The sequence below is a fragment of the Callospermophilus lateralis genome, chromosome 14 (assembly GCF_048772815.1).
Source record: "Callospermophilus lateralis isolate mCalLat2 chromosome 14, mCalLat2.hap1, whole genome shotgun sequence".
In the NCBI taxonomy this organism is placed as follows: domain Eukaryota; kingdom Metazoa; phylum Chordata; class Mammalia; order Rodentia; family Sciuridae; genus Callospermophilus; species Callospermophilus lateralis.
Genome location: NC_135318.1, coordinates 5,501,599 through 5,516,117, shown reverse-complemented (window position 1 = coordinate 5,516,117; position 14,519 = coordinate 5,501,599). Strand labels below are relative to the sequence as shown.

Genomic DNA, 14,519 nt, shown 5'->3' with positions numbered 1-14,519 from the left:
GGGTTCAATCCTCAGTATCAGAAAGGAAAAGGGTGAGGGGGAAGCTTGTCAGGATAGTATAGTGTCCCACTCATGCAACATTTTCCCAGTAAATATTTGTCAAATGAGAGAGTCCTACAGTGGCTCACTCATCCATCCAAGGGGTGTTTGATGCCGGGTGTGGTGGCACCCACTGGTAATCCCAGCTACTCAGGAGGCTGAGGCCTAAGGAGCACAAATCCAAGGCCAGCCTCAATAACTTTGTGAGACCTGTCTCAAAATGAAAGGGCTGGGATGTAGCTCAGTGGTAGAGTATACCCTGGTTCAATCCTCAATACACCCGCCACCCCCAACCCCACACAAAAGTGGTATTTGGCACATAATAGGCTCATTGATTTGCATGAGTAAAATGAATGAATGAGTGAATGGAAGCTCATCCATAACCCACAGTCTGTTAATGATATCTTATAGCTTCCCCATTATTTTCCCATAGTAGCAGTCTCTCCTACTATGCCTCCAGGAAGTTCTGTTACCAAAATTTTATGCTAAGTATATATTGCTCCAGGCTTAGTTCTAGTAGGTAAGTAGAGAGAATGCCAGAAAACTTTCTGACATTAATGGGAGGCACCAAGAACTAACCTCCAAGGAGGCCAAATAGCAGAAATTCACGGGCCTAGAAGGATAATATTGGAGGACTTATTCTACAAAATATTAGGACTAATTATAAAACTAGAGTGATTTATACCATGCTATATTGATTCAAAGATGCCCAGGTGCTGGGGCTGTAGCTCACCGGGAAAGGACTGATGTAGACTGTAATCTCAGGGACTGGGGAGGCTGAGGCGGGAGGATTGCAAGTTTGAGCCCATCCAGGGCAATTTAGCAAGACACTGTCTCAAAATTAAAAAGGTCTGGCGATGCAGCTCAGTGGTAGAGCACGGAGGATTTGATCCCCAGTGTAGGGAAAGAGAGAAAACACAAACCCAAAGAAGCACGTGAAGGGCAATTTGGAAGTAAAGAAAAGATTTAATACTTCAAGAGAAGCAAATGGAAAAGCAACTTTCTCTAGGTTAAACTTTGATTTTAGAGAAAGATACAGGGGAAGAAAGTATAGAGAGAAGTAGAATAATTAATAACATAAGAAGTTGGGACTGGGGTTGTAGTTTAGTTGTAGAGAGATTGCCTAGCACGTGTGAGGCACTGAGTTCCTTCCTCAGCACCACATAAAAATAAATAAAGGTGTTGTATTCATCTCAACTAAAAATTTTTTTTAAAAAAGTTATTGAATCTAATGCTGCCAAATAATATGCTGGCCTAAATTTTTAATATGTCTTTAGCAAGGAAAAATTGCTGATTTAAGATATGATAAAATGAAACTGAATTTTAGATGAAGATACAGCATAGATAAATTTTCAAAATATACCAACTAGCAGATCTGAATTTTACATTCATTCTATCTATCTATCTATCTATCTATCTATCTATATCTTGCACTGGAGATTGAACCCAGGAATGCTGTACCACTGAGCTACATCCCCAGTCCATTTAAAAACTACTTTTTATTTTGAGACATCTGAGTTGCCCAAGCTGTCCTAGAACTTGGGATCCTTCTGCCTCAACCTTTAGAAAAAGGTTAGAAAAGCTGGGATTATAGGCATGCACCAACACAACTGAAATTCTCACAGATACACACACACACACACACACACACACACCATAGTAAAATTCAACATTAACATGTCTCCTAGAAGTGAAGGGGCTAAAAATATTAACCAGTGAATCTAATACAATATTAACTACCTCTTCTCTTTGTATTCCAGCTATTTTTTTCCTTTTATGGAAATCTGTGCTTGTGAATGAAATTTGGCTTTGGAGACTAATGGAATTGCACATTTTGCTTGGATGAGATAGGAAGACCCTGTAAATGAGTAGTGATTCCAGTTTTCGAGAAGGGAAGGAAGAGGGAGTGGGGTGGGTGGCTCAGGGGTAGATCACTCGCCTAGCACCAGCAGGGTGCTGGGTTTGATCCTCAGGACCACATAAAAATAAAGGTATAGTGTCCAACTACAACCAAAAAAAAATGTTTAAAAAAAAAAAAAAGAAGGGGCTGGGGATGTGGCTCAAGCGGTAGCGCGCTCGCCTGGCATGCGTGCGGCCCGGGTTGGATCCTCAGCACCACATACAAAGATGTTGTGTCCACCGAGAACTAAAAAATAAATATTAAAATTCTCTCTCTCTCTCTCTCTCTCTCTCTCCTCTTAAAAAAAAAAAAAAAAAAAGAAGGGAAGGAAGGATCCCTACACTGGGGATCAAATCCTCCGTGCTCTACCACTGAGCTGCATCACCAGCCCTTTTTAATTTTGAGACAGTGTCTTGCTAAATTGCCCTGGATGGGCTCAAACTTGCAATCCTCCCACCTCAGAAGGGAAGGAAGGATCCCAAGTTCTAGGACAGCTTGGGCAATTCAGTGAGATGTGGTCTCAAATAAAAAGTATTTTTTAAATGGACTTTTGCTAAGTTGATATTGCCCTAAAAATACTTTAGATAGGGCTGGGGTTGTGGCTCTGTGATAGAGCACTCGCCTTGCATGTGTCAAGCCCTGGGTTTGATCCTCAGCAACACATAAAATAAGTAAATAAAATACAGATACTGCAAAAAAAAATTATTTTAAATATAAGCCTTTAAACCAATGGTGTTGGATGTCAATCCCGAGTGGTTCCTACCACCACAATGCCCATTTACATCTCTTGGTACACATAATTCCCCTAATCAGGCTTGTCTCTTTTTTGGAAGACATTGGTCAAACCCACCAACCTCCAGAGACCTTTCACTCAACCTTTCTTTCACTCTTCTGAACTACCACTTACTTCCTCCACCCAGCTTTGGTATTGGGGATTGAAACCAGGGGTGCTTTACCACTGAGCCACATTCATAGCTCCTTTTATTTTTTATTTAAAACAGGGTCTCGCTTAGTTGCTTAGGGCCTTGGTAAGTTGCTGAGGCTGGCCTCAAACATGCAATCCTGCCTCCTGAGTTGCTAGGATTACAGATGTGCAATCTTCATGTCTGCCCTGAACCAGCACTTCTTTGGCTCTTAACCTATCTCGTACTGATAACATTCCCCACTAGCATATCACCTGTCTCCCTAATTAGGTTGTATTCTCATAATACAAGCTCTGAATTTTTAATTTCTATCAGTGAGACAGAATTTGGTGATGACAAAAGGTTGAGTGTGTCACACCTGTGGCCAGTCAGTGGGCTGGCAGCATGAACGGGTCTGCTCTGCTTGCTGAGCTTGCGATGGGCTGAAACCCCAGGTCTTTTTCACCTGAGCTTAGTTATAACTCTTTCCCATCCAATTTTAACCATAGTGCAATGTGAGGTTTTGCATTGGCCCTTCCTGTGTTGCATCTCAGGTCTGCCCTTAACTGTCTTCTTGTGTGTTCCTTTTCTTTCTGGGACCATCCCAGAGTTGAAGAAACTTCCTTTTACATGTTTTTTTTTTTTTTTTTTTTTAATGTGGAAGGAATATGCTGATCAAATAGGCCAGAGAGGAGAGCATCCCCATCACTCTCTCCTTTCAAACAGTGTTAAAATGAGTTTGATCAATAATGTTTTTTTTTCAAATTTCTATTTAAAAAGTCAGAGGACTTGGGTTGGGGTTGTGGCTCAGTGGTAGGGTGCTCACCTAGCATGTTTGAGGCACTGGGTTCAATCCTCAGTACCATATAAAAATTAAAAAAAATAAGGGTATTGTGTCCACCTGCAACTAAAAAACAACAACAAAAAAAAAAAAAAAAAAAAAAGAACTCAGTGGTGAGAACAGGGGAATTATCTCCAAATTTCTATATATTTTTCAAATTCTTTATGATGAGTACATACTTTTATAATCAGAACAATTTTTAAAGTGATGTGGTATGCAAAAATATTGAAATTTTTACAGAAAATATGACAGTGAAATTGAAGCCATATAAAAATGCTGGACTACTGAAATCACCATCCCAATTGCTGATCCTGTGGAAAAAGATGAAAGGGTGATTAAATTACAGTTTTGATGGAGAGAGTGGTGACGAATGGAAAAATAACTCCTATTTTTCCTTCTACACAAAACCACATGACAAGTAGAAAAGTCAGACTCTCAGAGTGAGTCTGCTGGAGTAAAAGCTTGGGGATGCCTTTGCCAGAAAGTTTTAGGCAAGCTACATAAAACACAAAAGACTAAATAACATGGAGAGAGGCTTGTCTTTGAAATAAAACTCAGGACAAAGCATTTGGTTACATTGTGTAACAGTTCTGCCTTTGCAAGTTAGGGCCAGTAAATAGGAAAGGAATCAGCAGCATTTGACCTCAGGAAATATTTATTATCAAAATAGAGATAATTTATTCAATGTAACCATATTCAAGGCAAGAGAATGCAGTAGAGTAGGATTACAGTCAACCTTCATTTTTCCTAGGGATGGCTTCTGCAAATGCCCTATGTCTCCTTGCTTCCTGTCCCTGGATGGCATTTTGAGTAGATCTCATAATTTTCATGTTACCTTTAGATCATAAAATGTTATCTAGTAATTTTTCATCATCAAAACCCCTCATTTTAGTATTGAAGTACGTGGCTCATATAATAATAATAAAAAAATGTGAACTTAGAATTTCTCCCCTCCCCAGGCCTGCAGTGGGGCCTGGGCTAGTTGACAAAGTTGTCCTCTGTTATGGTGACTGTCCTCACCCACCAGCCCAGGCATGATATCAGCCCACACCATTAAAGTGTGGGCTGATATCAAGACTGTTTCTCATTGCTTTTTCCCAGGCTGGCACTTGACCTGCTCTCAGAAACATCCCCACAGGAGACCAGCTTACAGGGGTTTTCATTTGGTGGAGAAGGAGTAAGTCCAGGTAGCAGGCGCCAGCCTCTGGGGCCGAGATGGGAATTGGCAAAGATCTTCACTGAGAAGGCCCGGCTTAGTTCAGCACTGCTGGGCTGCCTGGGCTGGAGAGCCCGACTCCCCTTCTGCCTCCGTACTTACAGCTGCATTCCAGAGGCCTGAAGGAAGGTTCTTTGCTTGTGTGGGTTCCTCCCCACCAGGGTAGCTCACTGCTGGTGGGCAGAGTTTGGCCTACTTACCAGTCTGGACCTGCCTAAAGCCCTTCTCCCAGGCTTGCTGTGGAATGGCAGTTTCTATAACCAAGCAGTACTGCTGGAATTAACAGAAATTCTGGGGGCACCTGGGCTGGGGGTGCATGCCTGCAATCCCAGCTCCATGGGAAGCTGAGGTAGGACAATTGCAAGTGTAAAGCCAGCCTGGGAAACTTTGTGAGACCCTGTCTCAAAGTAATTTAAAAAATAAAAAAGTAAAAAGCTTGGGGATAGGGGTTGGGGCTATGGCTCAGTGGTAGAGTGCTTCCCTAGATGCATGAAGCACTGGATTTGATCCCCAGCCCCACATAAAAATAAACAAATAAAATAAAGGTATTGTGTCCATCTTCAACTAAATAATAATAATATTAATAATAGCTTGGGATATTGTTCAGTGACAGAGCATTCCTGGGTTCAATCCCAGTACCACAAATAAATAAATAAATGTAAATTTAAAAATTCACATTTCTTTCCTTGCCCCAACAAGTGCAGAGTCTTGATTTTTAAAAAGCTCCACAGAAGGCACAGTGGTGGCTCATGCTTGTAATCCCAATGACTTGGGAAGCTGAGACAAGAGAATTGCACGTTCAAAGCCAGACTCAGCAACTTAGTGAAGCTCTGTCTCAAAAATAAAAAGGACTGGGAATGTGGCCAGCCCTTGTGTTAAATGCCCCTGGGTTCATGCTCTGGTACAAAAAAAAAAAAAAAAAAAAAAAAAAAAAAATCCACAGATGATTCTGATTGATATTCCACCAATGTGTCGACCTGGCCACTCATGAGAAAAGCCAAAAAGGAGTGTGGCTTCCTCAGAAGCTGGTGTGACCCTCCTGAAACAATAAGAGAATACTCCAACAGCATATAATAAAGAGCTAAAATGTATAGCTTCTTCTATGGTGGCTTGCTGAGGTCAGACACCATTCTAAACTAGGTGAGGGGAGTTGATGGCGCCCTGGAATCTAAGGATGGAGCAACCTCAGAGTGGGGGTGACCCACAGAGAGTCTTGCAAACAAAGTACCATTGGGAACTAACTTTAAAGAAGTGGAAAGCTACAAGAGCTTTAAAGGAAGTGACCTAGCAAGCTCTTGGAGAAATAGTGAGTAATGCCACCATGAACACAGGAGAGAATTTGGGGATAGGGTAGTCCTGGAGTGTGTGTTGCTTTGGGCACCTTTAAATATATCAGAGAGGATGAATGTTCCTAGTCAGGGGTGATCCGATTAGATAATATGGGAGCCAGTATGTAAAATGACCTCAAACTTTCTGTCTTCTTTGTTGGGTAGGGAGCCAGGTCACCTGAGACTAGCCACACCAGAGACAGATCACTCTGGGTGGGGAAGGTTGAAGCCAGAGTTAGACAGGCAGTAGATAGGTAAATCAAGTCAGGTCCGTCAAGGAGGCCAATTTTGAGTGAGTCTGGGAAGTCAGAGACTGTCCCTGAGGGATCTTATCAAGAACCTGCCCCTGCTCCAACCTGTTGCCAAGGTAACCTGTCCCAGGAATTTTCCCTCTCTACAGCTTAATGTGTCCTTGTCTACTCCATCCTGCCCTTCCCCCTTCAGCCCACCTATTTCCCACCTTTTGGCCATCCCTGGGCCTAAAGGAAAGAGATAAGGAGGAAAAGCAGGAGAACAAAGGAATCCTAGGACAGATAAAAAGGGCAGAACACCTCGCTTCTTGGGGTACCATGATACCAGCTAGGGCCCCCTTCTCCCTCGCTGGAGAAGTCTATGTCATCCCTTTTTCAATAAACCCTGCTTCATATGCTTGCCTCGGGGTACTTCTCTAATGTTCAAACTTCGACACACGGAGAAGCAGGACTTGCCACTGATAACGGGCAGTATCAAGGTGATGAGTTCAGCTTGTTCACAAGGTTAAGGAGGTGGAGTCTGAGAAGGAGCAGCCAGAAGAATGGGAGGAAAACTAGGAGAATTAGTAAATACAACGAAGGGAATATTTGTAGAAGGGAGTCGCATCCAGTTTTCCATGGATGGAAAGCTGTCCATCACATTTGGTCTCTGGACAGTCACAAGTACCTTTTGCAGACTCCCGAGCAACAGAAAATGGAAGGGAGGATGGGGGCGGGAGCTGCAGGGCCAGGAGGATGGAGGAGGCGGGGGTTGGGGTGGGGGCAAGGAGGCTGTGTGCCTCTGGCAGATCCGCAGAACAGAGATCTGCCTTCTGGACTCGGGAGGAATAGAGCGGGTCTCCATTTGCATTGTCATTGGAAGTTTAATCGTTTATTTTTCTGAATAATCTTGACTAAAAGGGAAGATAGGGCTTATAAATTAACTATAATAGGAAGAGAAACATTTACAGTGAAAAAATGTGGCTTGGGCAGTTGTCAAAAGTACGCCCATTTGGAGACCAGAGAGCCAGCGCCGAGGGCAGTCACCTCGCGCTCGGCCGCGCCGGCCCCTCCAGCCCCGCCTCCGCCGGGCTCCTCCCGCCACGCCCCGGGGGCGTGACCACCCAAGGCTCCGCCCGGGTTCCAGCCACGTGATCTGTCAGTTCAGGGGCAGACGGAAAATGGCCGCCGGGTGTGGTGAGGGCGACGCGTCTAAAGCCGCAGTCTTTTTCTCCTTCGTCCTCTGACACCGCCGGCGGCCCAGCGGACGGGTTCTTCCGAGCTGAGGGCGCAGTTCTCAGGCCACGTTGTGAGACGGTCAGTGTGGGCCGTCTCGGGGCCAGCGCGGTGGAGGGGTGCGCAGGCCGCAGGGAAGGGGCGAGCCGCTCGGGGAGGGCGGTGTCCGGGCCGCGGGGAAGGGGCGAGCCGAGCGGGGAGGGCGGTGTCCAGGCCGCGGGGAAGGGGCGAGCCGTGCGGGGAGGCCGGTGTCCAGGCCGCGGGGAAGGGGCTAGCCGCTCGGGGAGGGCGGTGTCCAGGCCGCGGGGAAGGGGCGAGCCGCGCGGGAAGGGGAGGGGGCAAGGTGCTGGGCGAGCGAGGCTGGGCAGGGCGCTTCGGTGCGGCTTTCAGGGCGAGTGACCGCTGGCTGGACGCGGGAAAGGTCTCCGGACTGGGTGGGTCAGTCTTCCAGGGTGCGGAGGTGAAAGGTGTTAGGAAAACGGTTCTGCGGAGCAGATGCTAGCTTACCCACTCCCTCGAGGATTCCTGTAGCAGGTGCAGCTAAGGAAGACGGTCTAGGTTTCTTTTCCTAGGATTCCTTTGCGAGGTGGTGTTATTTTCTCCTCTGCTTTATTCCGGGCTCCATTGCTCCATTGTCTTGTGCAGGCTTTTAAACGCCTCGCAAACTACCAGCAAGCCATTGATTATCAGGCGTCCAAGATTTGTCAGCCAGCGATTTTGGGGTTTTTATTCTTTGAGGTTGTTTTGACATATAGAAAAGATTTAATAAAATTAAAAGTATTTATTAATAACTGTGGAGCCATCTCTGCTCCCTAGAGGGATTGTTAAAATGCAGCTCTCTTAGCCTTTCAGAGATTATTATTCATTTGACGTGGGGTGTGGCTCAAGAGTCACCTCTTGGGGAGATTCTAGTAGATAAGTCCCTGCCCACATTTTGGCAACACTGAGAACCAGACATCTGTAGGTTATTTGGAGTGAAGTCTCGGTTGATAGACTGCTGCGTCAAAGTGTATTCTTTGTTCTCTATCTTTGCCAGAGTGGGCTACTTAATCAGAATTATTTTGGGGTGCTTGTTTAAATATTAGTTTCTGGGCCTACCACTGACCTACTAAATGGGATTCTGTGGGGAAGGAGACAGTGAATAGTATTTGACAAGCTTCACAGATAATTTTAGTGCACACCAGTTTGAGAATCCTTTTCTACACACTGTGTGATTGATTTCTAAGTCTGTTTTTTCCAAACACTGGATGGATTTTTTCAACCCAACCTTTTTAGAGCTGTTCACCTTTAGCACCACACAGCTTCCTTCATCAAGCTGGGGAGGTAGAGAGGAAGCCAGCATAACCATGCAGAGGTAGGTCTCCTCTTTTTCCTGGCTGCTCTTTTTTCATTAAGAGCAAAACCAACCTCTAGTCATGCGCATGTGCCATCTAGTCATCTCTGACCCTTTCTTTTCTTCTCCAGCCATATGCTTTCTTTTACTTATTTTTTTCATTCAGAATATCTCTTCTATATATTTTGGTGGATCAAAGAGGTCAAATATTGGGGATTTTATATTGATCAAGCTAATATCTTCTCCATTCCCACTGCCCAATCCTTCTGCTGTGGCCTATTTTGGTGGATCCCTGACTGGTCCTAGAGTTCTATTTTTTTTTGTGTGTGTGTGTGTGTGTTTTTCTAGTCTGAGCTGCTAGGAGGTTTAATTTTTATAGGATTGCATATGAGTGTGTCATTCTTCTCTTTGTGCTTTTGCTCAAGAACTGTCAGATTGTCTACTCATAAGCTACTGTAGTAGAGGTATATAGAAGGCAAGGAACAGAAACCTCGGGGAAATTGAGACATTCAAGACCATGTGGGAAGTCAGGATCCCAGGCAATTTAATCTTCTGCATCTTTCTTGGGGGCCACATTTGTTCTCTTACTAAGGAGAAGTTCGTTTGATTATTCATAGCTGTTGAGTTCTCTCTCTGCTGATTGGCACAAAATTGCCTTTTAAAAAATATTTTTATTAGTTGTCGACGGACCTTTATTTATTTTTTTATTTATTTATACAAGTGCTGAGAATTGAACCCAGTACCTCACACATGCTAGGCAAGGGCTCTATCACAACCCCAGCCCCAAGTTGCATTCTTCTTCTTCTTTTCTTTGGGGGGGGTGGGGAGGGGGTGCCAGGGGTTGAACTCAGGGGCACTTGACCACTGAGCCACATCCCCACCCCTATTTTGTATTTTATTTAGAGACAGAGTCTCACTGAGTTGCTTAGTGCCTTGCTTTTGTTGTTGATGGCTTCCAGATCCTCCTGCCTCAGCCTCCTAAACCGCTGGGATTACAGGTGTGTGCCAGCCACCGTGCCTGGCCCCAAATGCATTATTTTATACATGGTCCCTAATAACTGGCATAGTTTTGAATTCCAATTCTACGTTGGCCCAACTTATCTTTTTGAACATCACTTGTAGTGATTGTATACCCATCCCTGGTTGTGGCTGAAGGTAGCTGTTGAGGATAGCAAGGGATGTGGGAGGGCAAAGAAGATACATCTTTAGTATACCTCTGCAGTTACTCAGTTTGATAATTCTCTATTAAGTTTCTGTTTGTTCTAGACCTGTAATAGGTTCTAGGGTTAGACAGCCTTTTATCATTGAAGAGATGACAGATCTAACCCACCTCAACTTTCTGGCGTTGGCTCTCACTTCACACTTATACATCCCAGTCCTATCATTCATCATATCCTGGGCAGACAGCACATAACCACTCATCTACACCCTCGATTTCTGTTTTCAGCCTTTTCCCTTTGCTTGGCGTGCCCTTTGTTCATTTCCCACCTAGTGGACCTGCTGGTTCTTCAGGTATCTACACAGAATCATGATGCTTCCATGATTCCCAGCTGGAGCAGAAATTTCTCAGAACTCTCAGAGCACTGTTTTACTTTGAATTACAGCTTGGGTTTATCTAGTTTCTCTACCACTTGCTATTTGTATCATGTTAGGCACAGTACTTATTTTGCAAACCTTTTTTTGTCATCTGTAAAATGAAAAACTAAAGTGATGCTGTTTTCCTGAAGATGTCTTAGGGTGTACTGTAACCTTATTGAGGGAACGATTGCAATCTACTGCAGGCTAGCATGGTCTTGAACATAATGCTGCCCAATAATACTTGTAAAACAGATAAGACTGCCCTCTGGGCTTTCTTTGATCACCTAAGGTCTGTTGACCCTATTGTATGTTTCAGGCAATGTGTCAGGCACTGAGCAAATGTTGGAGGAGGAGGAGGAGGCCCTCACCTTGCTCTGGAGGGGTAGGACCTTGACAGGAAAGTCTCACTGTGGAATTGACTTTGAAATTGAAAGTTGAAGACTGTATAGAGATTAGTTGGGCCCAAGTCAGGTGCTAGTGAAGGTAAAGGGGAGAATGACTTGAAACTGATGGGATTTCTGGGAATGACAAGAGGAGTATGAATGTGGGCTTGAGGTTTTTTTATTTTTTTAGTTGTCAGTGGATCTTTATTTTATTTATTGATATGCGGTACTGAGAATTGAACCCAGTGCCTCACACATGCTAGGCAAGCTCCACCACTGAGTCCCAGCCCCAGCCCCAAGGGTTTTTATTCTAAGATAGCTAAGAATAGAGCTTGCTTCAAGTGGGAGAAAGTGGGACTGACCAGAAGTGAAGCCTCTGAGGGAAGGATAGGGAGATTTGACCTTTGAGAACATAATCTGATTTACTGGGTACACTTGGAAGCAAACCTGCTTCACTTATTGTTAGAAGTCTGGATGATGGGAGTCATTTTGTTGCCTACAGTTTTGACAAACTCTTTTCTCCTATTAAACATAAATGTATTTATGTGATTTGATCAAATTCAGTTCAGCATCCATATATCAGTTAATATGTGCAAGGAAGTGTTTAAGGTGCTTCTGAACTTGTGAAGTTCCTACTATCAGGAAACTTATAATAATATGGAAGGAAAGAATGGAGGAATGCAGAGATTACCAGATTTCAAAGCTTATAATGTTGATGGTCCGCAAAGCCTCCTATATTATTTTTTCCCTCAAAGTACACAAAGGAGAGAATGATGTCATGAGTGTTCATGACACTCTTAACAACTACGAATGTTTTGCCAACTTTATTTCCAGGAATTGTTCTCTTCCCGTTACCCTTCCCTGTGCCCTCCTTCTTTAAAGAGACTTGACCCTTCATAGGCAGGAATAATGTCTTATCCAGCTTGTCAGTCAGAATCCATAACATAGGGTCTTGCAGATTTTAGGCTGCCAATGGACTGTTGATAGAACTTCACAAGTTCAGAAGCACCTGAACTGTGTGAGTTGTATACATTTTCACATAATTATATGTCAAAATAGGTCATTTTTCCATAAGAGATTAGTTCAAAGGACATCCTTTGGGGAGTTATGGCAAAGCAAATTCAATATAAAAGATTTAAAAAGGTGTTTTATTAATACTTTTGTGTAATCTTAGTTTAAAGCAAGGATAAAAGTGATAACCTTTTTTAGTGGTGATGGGGTTCAAACTCAGGGCCTTGTGTGTGCTGATCAAGTGCTGTACCTCTGAAGTACACCCCCCAGCCTGGAAATAACCTTTTAAAAAATGTTTTAAGGGGCTGAGATTGTGGCTCAGCGGTAGAGAGCTCGCCTAGCATGGGCAGGGCCCTATGTTCGTTCCTCAGCACCACATAAAAATAAATTAATGGAATAAAGGTATTGTGTCCAACTACAACTAAAAAAATAAATATTTTTTTAAAAAATGTTTTAAGTATCCAAAGGTGATGCACAGTCTATATAACTGACTGGAGGAGAAAAAAATTATAAAAATAAAGATAAAGACTCAATTGTGAGTGAAAACAGTGCTCAGTGGGTGAACCAACTCCAATGGAGTGGCTCTAACAAACAGCGTGAGAGTCTGTGTATGTATTTGTTTTTTTAAAAAATATTTTTGGGGGAGTACCAGGGGTTGAACTCAGGGGTACTTGACCATTGAACCACATCCCAGCCCTATTTTTTAATTTAGAGACAGGGTATTGCTGAGTTGCTTAGCAGCTTGCTTTTGTCGAGGCTGGCTCTGAACTTGTGATCCTCTTACCTCAGCCTCCTCAGCTGCAGGGATCACAAGCATGTGCCAGCACACCCTGTTTGTGTGTTTATTTATATAGGTATGAATGCACGGAATTCTCCCTGTCAACAGGAGTCACCTTGCAAATGGTTTTCCTCTAGGCACTCTCACACTGAAGGGTTCCTAGAAGCTTCGTCTCACTATCCATGCTTATATAGTTTAAAGCCGTGATTTATTTACTGCTCACGACAGTAGATGGCTCTTGCTTCAGGGTACCAAGTTGAAGAGAGCAGGACTGGTGAGAGGGGCATGAACTAGGTGAGAGATGTGTTTTAGACATTTTTAGGATGGATGCCTAGATGCTGATGGTTTCCTCTTTTCTAGAAACAGTGTCAGTACTGTATGAGCTCATAACTCCCTCCCGACCTTGTGTCTATTGTTGTTTGGTCTTGGGCTGGCAACTAACTCAGTCTGGGTTCTCAGGCCTTCCTACCCCCTTAAAAAAAAATCTTATTTTTTTGAGATGGCATCTCATTGTGTTGACCAGGATGGCCTTGAACTCCTGGGCTCAAGTGATCCTTTTGCCTCAGCTTCCTAAGTAGCTGGGATTACAGGTGTGTACTATTACACCTGGCAGTCAGACCTTTATTCCTAAGACTTTGGGTCTGGTAACAAAGCATAACTGCTTTCTCTAGTGTTAGAAGCTGTTTGATTTGAGGCTAAATAGCTGTGAGAAGCCATGTTCCCATTAATGGAGAAGTTGGTCTAGGATGAAAATAGACGAAACCAATAAAGACGAGAAGGCCACTGGCACTCAGGTCCAGTAACTCGTACCTTTTCCATTGTCTGGTTGTGGGAAGTAAACTAGTATCCCTGAAGTACATTTATCTGTTTTGGTTTAAACTAGATTACTTTTCCCCTTGCATCCATAGGAGTCCAATGAGGGTAGATGATAAAGCCCTAAATGGAGGCACTGAGAGTGGGACTGCCTCATCTCCTTACTTAGGAGGTAAACTAGATAGAGAATGGTAGCTGTGCAGCTGTGAAGAGACAGATGGTTGCTTTGGTAGGGGGTTTATGAGGGTGGAGTTGTAAATGGAAGGAGCTAACTGAGCAGAAACAGACCCAGAATGGGGTGAGGGCAACTCCCGGTTTTGAGATAGCAGTGTTTATGGTACAAAGTATGGGTTAAGGGTTGTTTATTTGCACTTGAATGTCCAGTTGAATATAATGAAGTTCCCATTCCGTTGAAACTTACATTCTAGTGGAGGTGGACAGATAGTAAACAGATGGTGGAAAGTGATGGAGAATAATAAAGCAGGACAAGGGGGTGGGAGTGCAGGGCCATGGTGGAGCAGTGGAAGGTTATTTCTCCTATATCCCACATCACATTGTGTTTTCTGATCTTATGAGATGAGGGGCAAGCCTTGTGCATGTCTTGTAGAAAAAGAGTTTAGGCAGACAGAAGTATAGTGCAGAGACCTGGGGGACAGTGCTTGGATGTCATGCAGTGAAGTGACCAAGAGAATGTGAGAGGAGATGAGATCAGCAGTATTAGAGAGATAAGAGGTTGTGCCACCTAGAGTCCTCTGCCAGATGAAAATGATCTTTGAGTGCTTTGAGAAGCCATTGAGGATGCCCTCTTGATTCAGTGCTGCCCCCAGTGTGGTTCTTTAGTTGGCAGTGATAGCATTACCTGGGAGTTAAAGATGCAGATTCAAGGACCAGAACTGTGGGGTCAGGACCTCTGAGGATGCAGCCCAGAAAT

The 14,519-nt window shown here is 43.8% G+C and overlaps 1 protein-coding gene across 8 annotated transcripts in view; it reads left to right on the top strand.

The window, feature by feature from the left end:
- Positions 1-7,631: 7,631 nt before the first annotated feature.
- Positions 7,632-14,519, top strand: part of Kidins220 (kinase D interacting substrate 220) — a 102,759-nt gene continuing 95,871 nt past the window's right edge. For all 8 annotated transcript variants that reach the window (XM_076833964.2, XM_076833961.2, XM_076833959.2 and 5 more), the window contains exon 1: positions 7,632-7,773. The gene's annotated coding sequence lies outside the window, so the exon portion shown is untranslated. The remainder of the gene's footprint in view (positions 7,774-14,519) is intronic.